Source organism: Alligator mississippiensis, chromosome 1 (genome assembly GCF_030867095.1).
Source record: "Alligator mississippiensis isolate rAllMis1 chromosome 1, rAllMis1, whole genome shotgun sequence".
Lineage (NCBI taxonomy): Eukaryota > Metazoa > Chordata > Crocodylia > Alligatoridae > Alligator > Alligator mississippiensis.
The window spans coordinates 230,358,293-230,377,800 of record NC_081824.1 but is presented as its reverse complement, the minus strand read 5'-3'; the positions used below and the strand labels follow the sequence as shown (position 1 = coordinate 230,377,800).

The 19,508-nt window shown below is 43.2% G+C and overlaps 1 protein-coding gene across 5 annotated transcripts in view; it reads left to right on the top strand.

The window, feature by feature from the left end:
* SLC24A3 (solute carrier family 24 member 3) overlaps positions 1-19,508 on the top strand; it is a 452,298-nt gene that overhangs the window by 5,514 nt on the left and 427,276 nt on the right. The window lies entirely within an intron of this gene.

Genomic DNA, 19,508 nt, shown 5'->3' with positions numbered 1-19,508 from the left:
GTTCTGACCTAAGCCATGTAAAGCATCCAGGACTCCAAATCCCCAGCCAGGCAAGTGAATTTTGTTTTGTGGTTTGTTACAAATTGTTCCCCATCTGTCTGATCAGCTCAGGGTCAGATGCTTAGCTGTTTTGTGCTTGTCTGCCCTGCCTCCAAGCCACACCAAGAACTACCACCAAGAAGCATACTCCTCCCAGTCGGACTTGCTCAGAACTTGATATGAGGCAGTATGGCTTCTATAGAATGCCTTGAATATATCCCAACCCTACTGTCAGGCTCTTTGCCTTGGCATGTACTCTGACTGTATTGCTTCCTTCCTAGGATATGGTGTGGGATGAGTGGGTACAAGTGGGCAAGGCAAGCTTCTCAGAAACAGGCTCAGGCACAGCAGGGAAGTGGCATAGATGTGTCCTTTATGCCTCTGTTTAGATGGCGTTGGGTGAATTACCACATGCTGTTTGCATTCCTTATGTCCTGAGGCCACCAAGACTTCCAGGCCCATTGTATAAACTGGAGGAATATCAAGACTGGTCTAAATTACTCTCTACTTCTCATGATCTTTGGGGTGTTCAGAACAACCATAGCCAAGAGACTCTGGTCATACCCCCAGCAGGCCTCAGACCCCTCCTGCACAATTTACTGGGAGATTGGTAACAATGGCTGTATCAACCCGCTTTAGCAGCTCTACATTGGCTGGAGGAATAGCCTTATTCCCCAGCTATGATTTCCACCTCTTTTTAAGGCCCCTTTATTATATTGTACAGGGATCTTCACCTGAAATTTGAGTCCCTCATATTTTAGACCAATGGCTTTCAACCTGTGGTCCATGGACCCCTGTGGGTTTGCAGACTATGCCTAAGGGGTCCATGAAAGATGACTACGATCAATCAGAAGTATGTGAATACCCACACTTACAATTCAGAGGGGTCCATACCTCCATTTGAAATTTCCAAAGGGGTCTGCACCTCCATTCAAGATATTTTTTGGGTCTGCAAATGAAAAAAAGTTGAAAACCACTGTCTTAGACAAAACTTTTAAAGTGTCAGCTGAATATTTGAGTTCCTCCAAACCAAGAAACCCAAAGCAAACCTCAAGGAGTGCACAATGAAACCAACGGCTTGCCTGCATTGTGGAGAGGCTGTTGCTATAGCTATATGTCAGGAAAGCCCCTTCCCTGTACTAACCTGGCATGGCTTTATAGCAGGGGTGGGCAAAATGCAGCCTGGGGGCCAGATGCGGCCTGCCAGGCCATTCTATCCGGCCCACAGGGCCCCTACAAAATTTAGAAAATTAATATTTATCTGCCCCTGGCTGCCTATCATGCAGCCCTTGATGGCTTGCCAAAACTCAGTAAGCGGCCCTCCGCCCAAAATAATTGCTTGCCCCTGCTTTATAGGAACATAGAACTGGATGGTACCTCTTGGGATACCAATTCACAACAAGGCATGGAACCTAGGAGACCAGGACTTATAGTGTGCTCCCATAATGACAAGCCCTTTCATAGAGGGACCTTGTATAAGTATTGAAAATACCTCCTTGCCCCCATGTTTGAGTTTTCTTAGAATAACAAAACAATTCCAGAATGTGTCAGAAATTCTTGGTAAGTGAAAGTTATTTCTCCCCATCTGAATTACTGGTGCTCTTTATAAGATGGATATGGAGCTGCTCTGCAATAAATTATGAATACTGTAAGTTGATTTGTTTTGGGGGATATTTATTGTATGGATATACAGTAGGATAGAACTCTATCCTGGATAGATAGGACTGGATAGGTGGCTCTTTGGGATGATTTAGGAAAAGCAAATTCTACATCTTTGCAGGGGGTTGGCACCTGAGATCCCTTCAAATCCTGTGATTTCATATTGTTTTGGTTTCATAGGGAAAAAAACGCAGGCAGAAAGGAAACAGTGGCTTAAGAAAAGACACTCCTCAGGAAACATTTAACACTTAAAAGGCATTGTCTGAAGTATTAGCTATGATGATTCTATGTCCTGGCTTCAGTAATCTTCCAGAACTCAAGTAGAACAGGTGCCCCTAAATTAATAAGACCAAGGGGACTCTGGTAAAATTATAAGGCTGTATCAAGATCATGAATGGAACTGTTGCTGTGGAGAAACCATACTAATACTAGTACACTCTGGAGGACTGAAAAAGTTCAGCTTGCCTATGCCAATATCACAATATACAGGTTGGTAGGGCTTTGGGTATATTAGACATTCTTGTAGACTCTTGTTTTAAATCCTTTCCCCACAAATGCTTCTTTTCTTTAGGTAACATTAAACAACACTTTGGTTCAGGAAGGATGACTGGTCACTGTATTCACTATAGGTCTCACACTTTTGAAGGGAAGAACCACAGGTGTCAAACCCCATCAGACCTGCTGGTACATGTTTGAGTGTTGTAGCCCAAAGCCCTGTCTGAACCTGGGAGAACTGCATTATTCCACCCTGCAGTGCTGAAAAGACGTGTGTCCTGAGGACTGAAGGATGTGTACTCAGGAAGATGGAGGGAAGGGAAGAGATATGGTGGGCTGTACAGCAGTGACACTTCTTTTCCCATGTGACTGACACTCACTTCTTGGACAGTGATTTACCCCAAAGCTTTTATTTTGCTCTGTTTCAGCTCTATTTTCAGCTCTCTAAATTGAGAGCAGTTACGCTATTAAACTAGAAAAAATATGCCGAATGGAAAATAGCTTGCAATGAGTTGTGTCACTTAAGCAACTTGGTGTTCAATGGATTCCTATCAAAAGTTATGAGTCAAACCTCTAAAATCATTACTTTGCCTTATAAATCATTACTTTTTTTAATGGTACCTGACATTTTCCTTGAAGCCCATGAATCCAGAATCTGGGACTTAAGAAAAGCACTAGACACAATGAGACTCATGGTGAAATCTTGAGAGCTGACAATCCAGCTTTAGATGGAGTCCCAGTTGACTCATTTTGCATCCGGATGGATTCAGCTTAGATTGCAAACTCTTATTTTAATGACAATGCAACCCACACTTGGACATAAGCCACAAATACAGGGGCTTATCATTTGGAGTGATCTTCTTGAGGGTCCATTCTTCATTCCTGTTTTGTGTAGAGAGACAATGTCAAGAGCTTCATGTTGCCTTTTTCAAGGGAGAACATAATGAGTTCATGAACCAAAGTGTCTGATAGTGGCATCTGCTGTTTCCATTTTATCATTAGGTAATTTTGCAAAGAGTCAGTTTTCTCACACAAATAGTAAAATGCTGTTGAGTGGGCTACAGATCAACATCAGTCTCCTTCCAAAGCTGCTGTGAGAATCTGCACCTTCCTATTGTAAAGCTGCAAATTTCCACCTATTGTCTGGACTTGATTCCAACACTGGATGCCTGCATTGTGATTGTATATTTCTGCAGGCACATATGTTCACCTTTGCTTTCTTCCAATCTGGCCTTCCCTCAATCAGACTTTAAGCATGGGATATTTCAAGGCATTAGGTGGGTGCATCTGCACAAGAAGTTTACTGCACAGCTGCCTAATTAGCTCTGCAGTAAAGTCTCAGTGTCTACATGCGAGGCCCTATTAGGCCATAGTAAATTAATTAAGGCTGCTGCTGTGGCTTTACTGGGCTGTTGATAGGTTCGCTGTTGCTGCCTGCACCCAGCCCTGGGCTGCAGTCATGGACCAGCAGCAGCAGGCTGAGAAAGCCTCTTGCCCATTGCTGCTGCTGGTCCACCAGGGTCAGGTCCATGAAACCCTGGCCCAGCTTGTTGCCAGGGGCGGATGCATGTACACCTTGGGGCAGGCAGTGGGGAGCCTCAGAAGCCTGGATCCTTCTTGTGGCAGTGCAGCTCCAGCCCCTTCCCCACTTTCTGCCTTGAAGTACACATGCATCTGCTGCCAGCAATGAGCCTTCAGGGGCACCACACTGCTTCCCTTTGCCCCCTTCCCAGATGGACTTCTCTCTGCCCTACACTAAACAATACCCAGTAAGGTATTACTGGTTATCAATATGTGAATGGTTAAACATTTAAATGTCTAGCTGTTCACAACCCTAATAAATATACCTGAAAATTAAGTCGGTGTCAAGTCTAATTGAAAATATTGGAAGATGAATAATCACCAGAGGCCAAAGTACATTTATTAGTTTATTCATCTTTCACAGGGGCTACACTTAAAAATTGAATCTTCACCAAATTGCCAGGCCTATTGGTCAGGTGACCTTAAGTGAAATAGGTTTGAGTCCATCAAGATGGTATGTCAGATCACAATAGGAAAAACGTTCTGAAGCTTTAACCCCCTGCCCTGTCCTAGGGTGTATAAATCCCCGGCAGACAGAAAAGTCTTCATGGATAAGTTGGTTAGCAGGCACACCTGCAAATGATTTCACTTATATTCAAAAGGGAGTGGAAAACTCAGGTGGTAGTGGGTTTTTGATAGGAGAAAGTTTAGAGAGATGGGTTTGTTGGTGGTTGTGTAGCCAGAAAAATAAAGAGGCTGAGGATATATTCTGGAGGTACTGTAAGCCTGTGTAGACAAAAAGTATTTAAGCTCAATTTTGCTTGTTTGAAGTTTCTCTCAGTGGAATTGTTGTTAAGGGATATTGGGGGAAAGCTCCATGTGACTCTGAAAGAAGGGAGGAACTAAAGAGGAGCCCAGCTGGGTTTTGAGAGACAGGGCAGTATGGGCAAGCAGTTGCTGCTGTTTGCCTTCTTTGTGGCTTTGTGGAAGGCTGGTCCCCTGAGGAGGGTAAAGACTGTATAACCTGACTGAAGAGCTGAGGTATAGAAGAGGCAGACTATGCCAGACCTGAGGTAACACTTGGCAATGGGGCAGCCTGTGGTGGGACTGAAAGTCTATAATGCCAGTCCTAGACATGAGGTAGTGCCCCAGTGGTGAGTCACAGCTCCACGGAAAATCAGTTTGAAGGTGGGATTTTCTGTCTGCAAACATCTAAAACCAAAACCTCTTATGACTGAGAAATCAGTTTTCTTCCATTAGCCTGCACTTTCAGTAACTCCTAGATTGAAAGCAGAAGTTCTCAGGCAGTGACCAGTGGAAAAGATGTGACAGATTCAAATCGGGAGAACCTAGTTCTCGTCTCACTTTATTGAACTTCCCAGATTTTCACTTACGTAATGTAAGTGAAAACAAGATCAGGCCTAGAGTAAAAATGCATGAGTTCAGTATTTGCATAAATAACTAGACAAGATAGTGCTGCAACAATAGGTCCAGAATGGGGGAAGCAGATGGTCCCTTAGTTCTGCTTCTTGTTTGCCTATGAGAACTGAGGAACTTGTAGATGACTCTTCAAAGACTTGGAGGTGAGGGGGAATTCCAGTGTGCCACAAGCTGTTTTCAATGTGCTATGGTGCTGAGGGATCTTGAGAAATGGTAAATGTGATACTGGGGTGGGAAGAGGTACAGATATTACTAAAAGGAAAAAATGGGTTTGAATATACGTGATACTTCAGATAAAAGCTTCTGGAATAGTAATGCATTTGGCTTCTATAGGATCAATATGTGTGTAAACTTGGGCAGAATACTTGGATCTACAAGTCCTTTCATTATGCTTTTTACAAAACGGTAAGTGATGCAGCATTATCTTCATTTTACAAATGAGGAAACTAGACACAATGAGGGACTAGCTAAAGTCACTCGTGGATAGCGGCAGAGCTAGAAACAACCTAGGTTTCTGAAGCCGAAGCCCTCTGCTCTGTATGCTAAGTTATTCTGCTTTCAAGTATCTTTGCAGAATAATCAGGTTCTGATTAAGCATAAGGTGATTGAGAAGCAAAGGGTGAGACACCAAAAATGATTGCTCGGTGTGCAGCCTTTGATGGTGTTGGAAAGGGCGTGCATTTGTGTTTAAATGGTGTTTGAGTACTTTCACACACAAGTTTCTCTTTAATGTTTCTCTCTCATTTTGTTGCTCCACCTTCTTTTCATTCTAATGGCATCGCTTATTGAAGGACTGCAAGCAAATTCAGCAGTTCTGTGTGTACGAGAACATGTTAAAGTCTAGGAAAAAGAATCTTCTTGATAAACAAGCCAAAAATGCTGACAGAAGTTAATAACAGACATTTCAGCGGCTTTAAAATAATATTCCTTTGGAGATAGACTCTGTTTCTTTTTCCTAAAATGGCCATAACATCCTTCAACATAAAGGAAAGAGAAACCAAGACCTTACATGGGTATTCCTTTCTACCCTGAGAAGATGTGCCTTGAAGGTCTGATTACATCTTCAAGTTGAACGCAGTGTTTGGAGTTGTTTTTCCAGAGTTGTGGCATACAGGTGGTTGTGGAAATAAACTCTTACCTGTAGGTTGGACTTGGTCACGTACTAGTTTAAAATAGCCTGACTCTAGTGACCACCTGAGCATGCTGCAAATGGCATCCTCTTAAGACCATAGCAGAAAAGCAAATGTTTGTTCGGTGGTAGGGAGTGAATGTTTAAAGGAAAATGGAGAATTAGTTTTGCTGCTGACTAAATGGGATACTATATTTTTTGGGCTTGTTTGTTCCTTTGATTTAGTGGAAGACTAAATCTAAAGAATAACAAATCAAGCTTGTTTAAAAATGGAGCAGTTCTCCAAGAACATAACTGAGCAATGTATATAAACTCTTAAATAAATCAAAGTACTATCTAAATACACACTGAGCCACCCAAAGACCGTGCTCTTACATTGCTGATCATTTTGTGTACTCTGGTTAAATGTAGAACAACAGATGTCACTGATCCAACATCCATTGATGTCGATGGAAACATCTTGCTAAGCTTAGCAAGCGCTGGATCAATCCTATACTGTGTAGAAAGGTACTTTCCAGGGGATGCATACTCTAATTTTTGAAACAACAATGTCATGAGACAAGTAGAAGTGCTAGTGTTGTAAGCTCATACAGTAGACCTGAGTCTCTAACTTTAGGCCCAGATTTTCAGGAAATGTAAAGGCATCTTTAATAGGGAGTTAATAGTTTACTTCAGTGCCTCTTTAATTGGCTAGAGCTGTATAAAGGGCTTTAAGGTGAGGCTCTTAAAAGTGTCTAAAATGACTTGGGTCCTGGATGCCCAAATAAGGAAAACACCAGCAGGGGGTAGAAAGGGAGAAGGAGGACATTATGACCCAGTCCAGGGGAAACTTTTCCTAGCTGCCAGTTCTTGTGGGTACAGTTCTGCCTTGAAATTCTGTGTCTCAGGAGAACCCCATTGGTGCAGTTATAACTTTTAGGACCCAATGAGAGCTAAGTCCTACTGAAAATCCATCTGTGGTGTGAAAGTAGAGGATCCCATTCACTTCTCAATGTGCCAAATAGGGTCTGTGCTGTGCCTTTTACTGATCAGCAAAGTCAGCTATGAAAGAATGTTGGAAAGCTAGAAAACTTAATAAGAATAAAAGTAATAAAAATGTTATCCATTGCTTTGTGCTTAAAATTTTATGGAGGAATTTTATGCATTAATTGATACACAGCAGAATGGACAATAAGAATACAATATGGCCATCTAAGTTTTCCTTTATGTTAAATCTTGGCATTAAGACTTATTTAAAGTTGCATCTTATGGAAACTTCCTTCTTAGTGAAAAGCTACATATCTCTTCTTGAGAGAGAGAAATGGTATTAACGCCGGTACCCAGGGCTTAAAGATAAAGCCCTTTCAGACAGCTATGATGGAATTCTACATCCATCTTGCCTACATAGGAAAAGTGAGGTACAGAAGAACACAGAACTAGATTCTCAACTAATCTAACTTGACTTCAGCATCAAGATGCACTGAACCATTGGCTGAGAATCTGGGCAGAGTAGCTTGTCAAAAGCCATCTACGTTGCTAATAACAATGCAATAAATATAGCCCAGGTCTGTTGAACATCTTGAGGTAAATAATGAATGTATATTGCCTCCTGAAGGGTCCTGTATTTCTTTTACCCTTACAAAGAAAGAACAGTGTCAAACACTTAGTTTTGGGATGATTTAGACCAGAGTTTTCTTTACGGCGGGTGCTGAAGCATCTCTGACAAAAATAGAAACCTATTTTTCTATAGCATTTATTCCTCCAAAAATATTTTTGAAAGCTGCGGTTAGAATTTCATTAGAGGATTCACTTTCTGCCCGTGAGTGATGGAATTCAGCTGGTCCAGGATTGTTGCTGAGAGAGGAGAAACGAAGGTGGCTGATGCACTACTCATGATTGACATCTGATCCTACTTTGTGGCTGACTCCTGTGCCAGAGACAGAAACATTCCCGAGGCCGTTCCCTCTTCCTCCCCCTTCCTTCCCCCAGAGGGAAAGTAGTGAGTGATTAGGAAAGGTAGTACATTTATTTCACCCACTTGTAGACAGTCTGCCTCTTAGGTGATCTGCAAAATGAATTAGCTATGAACTTCATTCCTGGGTTGATAACATACAAGCATATAAAATACTGTATAAAGGAAATACTGGGAGAAGAGCCTGACTTACTGTAGCAATATTGGATGTCAGGCCTAATCCGAACCAAATGAAGCCAATGGGCGTTTCCCCCGTTGACTTCAGAGGTCCAAGGAACAGGTCCTGGAATCTTCTGCATGCTGTGGAATGGCACTTTCACTGTAAAGGTTTTCTGCTTCCCGTGTGGTTGAATACTTAGCTGGCATTTTGGCCTTCTTGCTCTGCTATGCCCAGCAAGAGTCCAAGACTGGAGGAGACCACAGAGCTGCTTTAGCTGGTATCCTGCGTAGAGTGGTCTCAGGCAGGTGACTATGGACTAGCATCCCATGCCCATTTCTTCTTCTTGACCCACTTAGACATATCTCTATGCCAGAAAGGGGAGTAGGTGGTATCATGGAGAGCATATGCTGGATTTACACTACCAAGAAATGTCTCTCCACCAAATGAATCTCCAAGCTACCCATATTTTAGTCCCCTTTGTGCTATTGCAAAAAAACAAAGCTGATTCAATCTCCAACTCAGCCACGTATGTAGGCAGGTGATTGATCCAGTGGTCCCCATTCTTTTCTGGTTCCTAGGCAACCCAAATGAGCAAGTCAAGTGCTACAGGAACATTGTTCTCTGTCTTCTCAACCTGAAGAAATATGCCTCTGTGGAAAGCAAAATTTGCCCTGCAGCAGCGAGCAATGGCAGAGGCTCTCACAAGGAGCACGTTAGCTGTGAGCCATGGGTTGAGCACCCCTGGCTTAGTTTCACCGGCTATATATTTGAATAACTTGCTAAGTTGTGGGGGCTGCATTGCAGCCCAAAAAAGTGACCCCTGTTCTCTGTGCTGGAGAACTTATTTTCTGGCAAAATATGTAGATTGAAAAGGGCTGGGAGGTACAAGATTTTTTCTTCTTTGTGTGGGTGAAGCACTTTTGTGTTGGGCATGTGAAGTACTATAGAAGAAGAGAGTGTTAATTATGATCACACTTTCTCCTGTACTACCCTGGAATTCTTCAGAAAAGAGCTAAAATGAGTCTTTCCAAAATTACCAGGTCTGTTTTCTTTTATTATGCCTACAAAAGGATAATTGTGAGAAAATAACTCATAAGTAGCTTCCTTTATTCAACTGTTTTTGTTACAGTTGTTGTGTAATGTCCTAAATTTAACTTGGAAAAAAGAGAGAAGTTAAAATAAGAGGTGCATTTTTAGAGTGATGCACAGGAGTCTAATCACATGCTTCCCACTGAAGGGAATCCCACCATTAATTTCCCACATGAGGCAGGGTAAACTTTGGCTTTTGTTCTGAGCTGTTGGCAAGCAAATCTTGCATCAACAGACTTACCAGTGTGGAACAAGGTAGAGATATTAAAGCATATGCCTTCTTGCCTCCTCCCTGTGGCTAACTGCTAGCTCAATTAATTATATGATAACCCAAGTTCAATTTGGCAGACTTAATATCAGCAGTGCCTAGTGGAAGAAATGGCAGTCAACTTAAATCTTGGATGGAAGGAGGAATGGTAATTTGCTGTAGCTCATTGTTAATACGTGTCTGACTTAGAGCTTCCATGACACCAGAAGGGAGCTTAGAAAGAAGCCGCAGCAAGTGACCATTGCTCCTTGTTCTGTCATCTACCACCACTGAGAACAGTCTAGCTCCATCCTCTTTGGATCCAACCTTCAGGTAGTTGAAGGCTGCTATTAAATTTCCTTTCAGTCTTCTCTTTTCCTGACTAAATAAGCCCAGCTCCCTCAGCCTCATGTTCCCCAGTTCCCTAACCATTTTCGTTGCCCTCTGCAGTACTCTCTCCAATTTGCCCACATCCTTTCTGCAGTGGGGGCCCCAAAACCAGACACAGTACTCCAGAGGTGGTCTCACCAGTGCAGAATAGAGGGGCATAATCACTTCCCTTGACCGGCAGTGCTCCTACTAATGCAGTCTAGTATGTTGTTAGCCTTCTTGGCAACAAGGGCACACTGCTGGCTCATATTCAGCTTTTTGTCCACTGTAACCCCCTTTTGGCAGAGCTGCTGTTTAGCCAGTCAGTCCCCAGTCTGCGCTGGTGCGTGGGATTGTTCATTCTAAGTGCAGGACTTTTCACTTCTCCTTACTGAACCTCATGAGATTTCTTTTGGTCCACTCCTCCAATCTGTTAAGGACTTTCTGAATCCTAGCCCTATCATCCAGCTTATCTACTACTCTTCCCTAGATTGGTGTCATTTGTGAACTTGCTATGGGTGCACTTCATCTCCTCTTCCAGATCATTAATGAAGATACTGAAAAACTGGCCCCTGGGGCACTCCACTTGATACCAGCTGCCAACTAGACATATCCATTGATCAGTACCCATTGACAGCGATTAATAGCAGTGATCAAGACAAATCTTGTCTTGCAGTTGAAAACCATTTGGTATTCTCAGCCTCATCTGAACTTGTTAATGCTGGAAACCCTTAAATGGGTCAGCACAAATGACATTATTTGTTCAAGGGAAGGTGGAGTAGGGTGTGGCAGTTCAGAGTGGGCAAAATAGGGTGAGCTGCAGGCAGAACAGAGTGGGCACTGTCTCCTGAGAGGTCTTTCTGTCTGTTGAGGTGAGCTGGCTGCTGCTTTGGTTTCCCTTACAGGTAAAGGTGACTTGGCCTTTCAGACAAACTGAGCTCTGCTACTTTGGCCAGACAGACCCCTAGTTAACAGACAAAGCCAAGGGTAAGCAACCTCTTCTAGCTACAGGATTAAATGACCCACACCAGCCAGAGGCACGCAGGACCTGGGACCTGGCTGCTGCCACCTGGTATGCTTGTCTCTGCTGCAGAATGGGGAGATTGCCCACAGCCAATACTTGTCCCTGCAGTGACACAGGGAGAATGGCCACAGCTGAAGTTGTCCCTTTCTTCCCCCTGCTGAAACCTGATGTCTGTGGGCTACTACCAGTGGTTTTATGGGCTGTGTGTTGCCAATTTCTTGACAAAGTTTCCCACACAGAATGGTTCCACCCCCTTACCTCAGGACCTACCATGTCTCATTGACTGATGGGCAAGGATCCAATCAGCAAAGAAAAAGGACTGAACTCTACTGTGCTCCCAGCTACCTGCTCTCATCCAAATTACATGAAACTGCCTTCTTGCTGCAGCAATGAGTATGTGGTACAAGTACCAATCCTGGGCTGGAAAAGCAGTGCTGGGAAGCATTGCTTCAATGCCCATCATCACTGCTTTCATCTCAGGAGAGCAATGACCTCAAATAAAAATTGCTCCCGCCACTGTCCGGGGTTTCTTCTCACACTTGGCCATCTGCCTGAGTGCCTACACTGGAACCCATCAACTTCCATATGTATGTCTGGTTTTCAATCCGATAGAACAAACAGAAGGACCTGTGTAGCAGGTCCCCTTTCTCAACATGCTTTAGAGAAGTCTAGAATTCCCACATGTCCCTTTGAACTGCAAGTGTTAGAGTGGTTGTTCTGCCAAGGTTAGGCTAGCAGAGGAGCAAATGCTTGTTTAAAAGGTAAGCCTCACTGCATTTCCTGCCGCTCTTGACTTGTACCAGTGCTGCTATTCCCTTCTGTTTCTCAAATATCAAATTCACTTCTTTTTTAGAAAAATATCAGGGATAGCAAAGCCAGAGATTTCCTGGGGGTTTTGTGTGCATTCCTGTGACATTAAGGCAGAATTAGCTGCCTGAGATGTGATTTAAAAGGAAGGTTGAGAGATCAGGAGATAATAAGTGTGGGCAAAAGGCATAATAAATATGCCCTGTTATAAATAATAGACACAATCATACTGACATAGCTAAGCGGTAATAGTTCCTTCAATATTTAATAAAGCAGGTGACATAAGAAAAACATATGTGGAGTTACCCAGGTAATTCATCAGCACAGCAACATTGCTGATCCCTATGGGAACTTGAGGGACAGCAACAGCTTCTACCCAACACAGACCCCTTAAAAACCAGTTTGTGATAAATAGGAAGACAAAGTAATAGCCAGTTGTTCAAGAGGGTGTAAATCAGGATGTCTTTGGGAGAAGAGACAGAGGTGGCATCCATAATCTACTGGTCTTTAAAGCTGCCTTCTTTTGGTTTGAGAGTCTGTTGTCGCATAGAGACCCTGCAAAGGGCAAGACTTCCTGCTAGCTCTCTATGACATGTTGCCACAGCCCACTTTCTCATGAGAACATCCAGGGGCAGATATGGCCCCAGCTTTTTCTTTGGGAAGAGGTGTGAAAAGAGCAAATCAGAAAAAAGCCATTGGGTAATCAAAATCAACCAAACAATTGTGACTACAGGTGCAGACCTCGGAATCTGGGAAAAGCATTTGGTCAATTCCCTTCTTTCAGGAGAGGAGAGAGAAGGTACAGCATCGATTAGGAGGGGACAGTGGCTTAGTGAAACACATACTTTAAGTGAACGGAGGTCATAATATAAAGGCAGAGGATACTAATACATCTAATCTGCAAGGCGAGCCTGAAACATGCAATGAATGGCTTTACTGGCATGCCTTCCATAGTCTCTTCCATGCCTGTGTTTCTCTAGGTATCTCCCGCTCTTTAGGCTGGGGTTTTGGGAAGTTCTACCATGGTCAGTATTCATGGGAATGCCATGGCAGGCAAGACCCATGGGAGTAAAGCTTGAGCAGTTTGTAAAAGTGGCAGAATTCCAAAGGGGGCATGTCGGAGTGTCTACCAGCATTTTGTTTTGTATTTTGTTATCAGAGCACCATGGTTTGTAAGCAGCTATAGCTCACTGGTCATGCTGTAGTTTTTTCCTGAAATGAATGTATGGTACATGTGACATGGGATGCATGGGTTGCTGCTGAGGACAAGTTGTTATTCTCTGGCACATTGCACAGATCACTGTCAGGAACAGAGAGGTTTTAGTGGGCCATGTTGGTTTTCTACCACTACAGTGTTCTCATACAAGATTCCACTCCATTGTCTCCTGGTCCAAGATGACTAGGAGTATCTAGACAAAGCAGGTGCAAGCGATGGTGGCTTGAAAATGCTGACAGCCCTCAGCATTTTGTTTCAACTCACTTGGCCTTGCTGCTGAAGTTCAGAGGTTTAATCCTCACCTTGGCTGGTTGGATGGAGGTGAGCTGGAAGGCTTAATCTGGGGAGAAATAACCGGAATTGCTGACAGACCTTATTGCACCTTTGTCCTCAGTCTGAAGGATCATGTCTGCCATGTGGTGCTCTGTTCCATGCACGTCCTCCTTTACTCCTATGTGTGCACATAGTAGCTACTGCCAAGGCTACATTTTAGGGTTCAGATGTTGCACAGAAGTATAGTGTGCATTTATAGCACCCTGTGCCTGTAGTTGCATACTTTGCTACCATCACCCATGCCTTTCTCACCTCAGGACTGTATTATTGTGGGGCCATTTATGTATGCCTACCATGTTCAGATGATTGGTACGAAATGTGGCTATAGCAGGCTGTGCCTGGCTGTTTCCTGAGTAACGCTTCATAGAGAGAGCGCGTTGTGGATGTTTCAAGACCTGTGCTTGCTGCTGGTTAGGTAAGACTGAAGGTGGGGGTTTGGACTGTACTTGGATGACTACTTCTTTGGATTATAAGGTGTTTTGACAAAGCTCCAGGCATACAGGCCTAAGTGTCCTTGTGAACTTTTGATGCAGGTCCCCCTGTTGACCCAGGTATAAATAGGCACCTGACCATTTGGCCTAGGGAGTAAAAGATGGCCAGACACGATACTGCCACATGGCTCCTTTGTGGGCTGTTTGACTCAAGAAACGGGTATGCTTAACCATGGTGGCCTAAGGGGGCATGTTAACTGAGGCAGTTCTTTGAGCAATAAATACTACTGGTTTTAAAGCATGCTTCCAACCATTTGGGTTAGAATTGCTTGTTTTTTGTAATGTTGAAGAGGGGAAGAGTTCTCTCTCTCCAGCTGTTTCCAGGCCTAAGCAGATGGGAGATCTTGGAGCTTGAAAAATGAAACCTGGTTACTGATAGAAAATCAATTTTGCATTATTTTTAGAACCCTTAATAATTTATTAGCACTAATTTTTTCTTTTTTGTCTCCCCCTCTCCCTCATAAATAAAGCAAACCATGACGTGTGGGGAATATAGAACTTTTATTGATATAGTAATCTGGGATGACCTGCATGATTTCTAATGTAGTCACTTCAAATTTAGGACAGGAAAACTCCTTAGAAACATGCTCCCTGCTCTTCCTTCTCTTTCCTTTGCTTTCAACCATTGAGAGTAGGATTGTCATCTAACAGGTGAAACTCAACTCTCGTGGGAAGATAAAAAATGGGATAATAGCATGATAAATCACTCTTCTTCCCCTTCCTTGGTTTAAAGCTGGTCAAAGAAGGAAGAGAGGGGAGTTGACTTGAGATCTGATCCAATGCTTATTAAGGTAAACAGAAGCTTTTCCATTGGCATGGTTGGGTTTTGGATCAGGCCTGAGCTTATGAGCAGTGTCAGAGGAATATGACTTCAGTAGTGTTTTGAATAGGCTGGAACATGGAGCAGTGGTAAATTGGCTCCAGTGATATAAGAAGAGAGGTCCAGTGCACTGATAAGCATTTCAGGAGAAACAGGGGGTACCGCAGCCGTGGAGGGAAGCACCAGGCCCCCGCGCAGCTCAGGTAGGCAGGCAGGATCGGGGAGGTGGGGGGAGATCAGGCTCGCTGCTTTTCTTGGGCAGAACCTGCTTTCCCGGACTGTTGTCAGGCTGCCTGCAGGGCTTCCTATAGATCTGTGGAGCTGCACGGAGCCTGGTGCTTTGGTCTGCGGCTGTAGGGGAAGCAAACTAAAACTCCTCAGAGGAGTTTTAGTTTGCTGCGCCCCAAGTCATTTAAGGCGTATTACGCTGCCGAATTTCCTACAGCAGCTGGAATTAATACACAATATGCCACCGAGGCATGCAAACACTGACACCATTAAAGCAGTGCAAAAGCATTTAGCCCACTTGAAAGTGTCGTGCACGCACGCCTCTCATTTCGTCTACACAGCCTTTGTTTTTAATTTTGTTCACTGCTAGTTAACAAAGGAAGTTGCCAGTAAGTGATACACCACCACTCAGAGGGCACCTGTCCATCTGTCCTCAAGATTAATATCTGCAGCAGATGAAGAGGAAGGAGGGTCATTGATATGCATTGTTTTATGTCTCCTGGACAGGGATGGGAGATTGCTGTTTTGCTAAGGCTGCATGTATACTATTTCTGGGGATGGCACCGAGGTAAGAAATGGCCTCTAATTCTGACAAAAGGGATGTATTCTTCCAGGGACACAGGCAAAAGTGAAGCCTGACATTCAGCAGCTGTCAGCTCTCTGAGACCCTATTAATAGCATTGAGATCTCCTGTTTTGAAAACAAATCAGTAATGAAATTAAGGTCTGGGTGGAAGAATGAAGCTTCTCCCGAGTAACAAAGCAACAGTGAATAATGCTTTAAAAATACCAAAATGCGCCTGTATAAATCACCTTAACTATCAAGTGATGTTTGCTCACATTGTTTTAAAAAAGGGGTAGAGCCAGTAGGGCAAGATCTGTAGAAGCACAACAAAGGTGACTGTAGCCACGAGGAAACTTGCATATGAGAAGAGAATAAAAGTATAGACTGTTCATTTCGGAGAGGAGGTGAAGTAGAAGGGACATGACAAAGGTATGTAAAAGCAGTTGGTGTAGAGGAGGGTAATTTGGCTGCTTCTATTCTCCACTTCTCATAATGTAAGAGAAAGTATGAACAATGCTACTGATAGACAATGCATTTATAACTAATGGAGGGGAATGGAGTATTGGGCACAGTGCATCTTTCACCTCTGAAACTTGTGATCATAAGATACTTAGGCAGTGAAGTTTGTTTCCATTCAGTGAATTACTTTTAAGAACCTGCTTTAAGTCCATGGCTATTTAAGTTGGCCCATAACCACGTGCTTAACTTAAGCCTGTATGCCTGCCCCATTGACTTCATGAAATGTATGCATGTGCTGAAAGATGCATGCAGGTTGAATCTCAGTCCTTAAGGAGGGATGTTCTTCTGAATTGGGGTTTTACAGGGCTAAAAACCTAATGTTTTGATGATTTTCCAAGAAAGCTATGTTTCAGGAAGCAGAACAATAGTAAGAAGCCATGAAATGCAAAATTTAGAGAAAGCCAGCTTTTTTACAGAATTATTATTGGTAGTAGTACTGAAAGACTGTTTTTACAACATTTTTTTTTTTTAAACTGTCTGTCAGGTTTACCTGTAACCCTCATAAGTACACTTTCTGGAAATTGCAAAACCTATAATCTTCTTGGGCACACCTATGTAGTGCATGTCTGTGTATATATTTTATTTGAGTTTTGCATCAATAATGCAAAACTCAAATAATAATTAATTGAATTTTACAAAGGTCTGTCAACTTTTAAAGAAAGGAGAAGTGCACACCCAACGTTAAAACATCTGCCTTTGCTGAGCTGCTAATTTTCCAGTACCCAATAGAAATTGGACTGCATTATTACCATAGTTGAGGCTTGGGTGGGGAGAGAGGGTAGTGACTCCATTTCTGACAGGGAGGTGGTACTGTAGAGGATCCCATTCTTCCACTCCCTTTATATTCCCCCCCAATACATTTAGGCCCTTGTGATAGGTACATCAGTGACTGCGAGGGCTAGCACTTATAAGGAAAGAAAAGAGAATCACTTTTCCCTTGAACTAGTGTGCATGAGCAAAAGACACTCTGTGAGAGCAAGAATCTTGCTGCTAGTGATAAAAAATGTTGCACGTATGCATTGAATTTGCATTCAGGTTATGGGGGTGACTTGCCAGTATATAATGCAATAACATCACACAAGCATGTATGTGGTGGTAGAGTGGCTAAAGTGTCTTGCTAGCTTCCCAAAGGCCCTACCTTGGATTTGTGACAAAGGCTGTGCCCAGTTAACCCAGTGGTAAATGAGTACCTGGTCATTCAGGCTGGGGAATCAAAGATGACTGGATGTGATGCTGTCGCATTACTCTGTCTTGTACCATTGGGTACAGATACTGGTGTGCCTAAATCATGCTAGCTTAATGAGCTGGCAGACTCAGCAGGATCTTTGAGCTGTAGGCCACAATTGAGAATAGGTCTCTATTGTGCTAAGTATCACACAAACTCCTAATTGGAAACAACCTTAGAGACGAGGCAGGCAGAAAGGCCGGAGGAGAAGCAGGGGCAGATACCAATGAAGTTACAGCCTCAAGGTCATGCACCAAGTTTGTGGCAGAATTAGGAATTAAACACAGGTTCCCTGAACCACAGCCTTGTGTACTATTTATGGGCTCCAGTACTTGCTCATCTTTGCTCTGTTCATTCCTTGACAGATGGCTTCTTTTAAGCTGTTTCACTGTTTCAGATAGCTGAGTGAGCACCTGAATATTTTGTTTCTGACATTTGTTTCTGACATAGCAGAGCTATCCAACTTCTAAGCTTCTGGGGGCTCTATGTAGCCAGGCTGCATCAGTTGAACACAGGGTGGATTGGGTACTCCCCCCAACCATTGCATCCTGCATCCATGTGGGTACCCCTCCCACACTGCACTATGCAACCCCAGGCCCCCTACTTGCAGCGCCGTATTCACTCTGAGCAGCAGCCTGGGCAAGTATGACTCCCCTTCCCCATCTACCATCGTCAACATACCCTCAATCCCCTTCTACCCCTGCCCTGGGTGCTCAGTGAGTTTGGTATGCCTCTGTCTAAAACCATGAATATATGAATGGATTATAGACTAGGTAAATAACCATCACCAACTCCTGTTTGTGAATGGTATCCAAATTATCTTGTGAATCTAGCCTGAAAAACAAGCATTTTTGTTTTGAAGTGCTGGCATGAACCTTTTTTTTTTTTTTTTTGATTGGAAGAAAATGGAAAACATTTAAAAATTTTTGCTGAACTTAAGCTAATTTAAAAAAAAATAGGTTCTGCTGCCCTGAAACTGCATTTTTTGGTGAAGAAGTGATTTTCCAAAGAAAAATTGCCTATATCTTTTTGCTGCAGTGGTAATAGGCTACCATACATGTATTGCTGCTATGTTGGGGCATTAGGTTTGCCCATTATAAGGAAATGCAGAAATGCCAGAGACAAGATCTACAGGACAACTATACAGGCAAAGTTTTTGTAAATAAATATCCAGTCTGGCAGGTCTTGTCCCAAAAAGATAATGTTTCAGGGTGACAATTTATAATAGACTGTAAGAATAAATTGCCTGAAAGGTATGAGAGACATCTAGGACAAACCTAATTAAGGGGCTCTCAATATATTTAATGTGTACAGGCCAGAATAGTGAGTCTCTAGACATGAATTACAAATCCTGGAGCAAAAGATATCCTGCATTTCTTCCTCTGCCAAGGTCATTGGCTTTTCTGTAAGGATTAATGAGAGCCAGGATGAGCAGAGTGGAGGTCCCCTGGCACTGAGCCATGTGCTATTCATCAGTTCCTAGAATCAGATTGAATACCCTGTTATCCAGCTGCATCTCCCTTCATGTTTTCCACTTCTTAAAGGTAACCTACGCCAAGTGGCTTCCTGGCATGGTTGGCTAATAGGGAGTCTCCTGCATCCCACTGTCCTCCATCACCCAGTGAAAATGGACTTGGTTTTACTCACCTGCAATAAGACCACTTGATATTAACACCAAGTTTGCAGGATTTTCCCAACAGCTTCATGATCCATCTTCTCAAAGTGGCAGTATGTGTTCCCCAGTTGTCTCTGAGCTATCAGGGAGCTGCTGATTCTTTTGGTTACTTCTGTTTTTAAGACCACTGCTTCTTGTGGGGTGTCCCGGTGTGCAGCACAGCAGGAACTTGGTGGATTTATGCTGCCTGCATTTGTCATGTGAGAGCACTGGGGCCCTGATTGTAGTCTGTCTGTTGGGTACCTCAGTTCACTGAGGTGGCTAAGTGTGATTCTTTTGCATTCAGAGTCCCTGAAAAACAATCAGTGCAAAAGGTGGGTACATTCCCCTCCTCCTCACTTTCTTGAGACTGTCTTAAGGATCACTGGACAGGATGTTAAAAAAAACAGACATGTTGGTGGATTTTCAAGACTTGAATTAAGTGGAATAGAATTGCTCTTCTGTGACTGTGTCTGCTTAGATCTGTGGTTCTCAGCCTGTTTAGTCTCAATGCACTCCTTGTCAGAC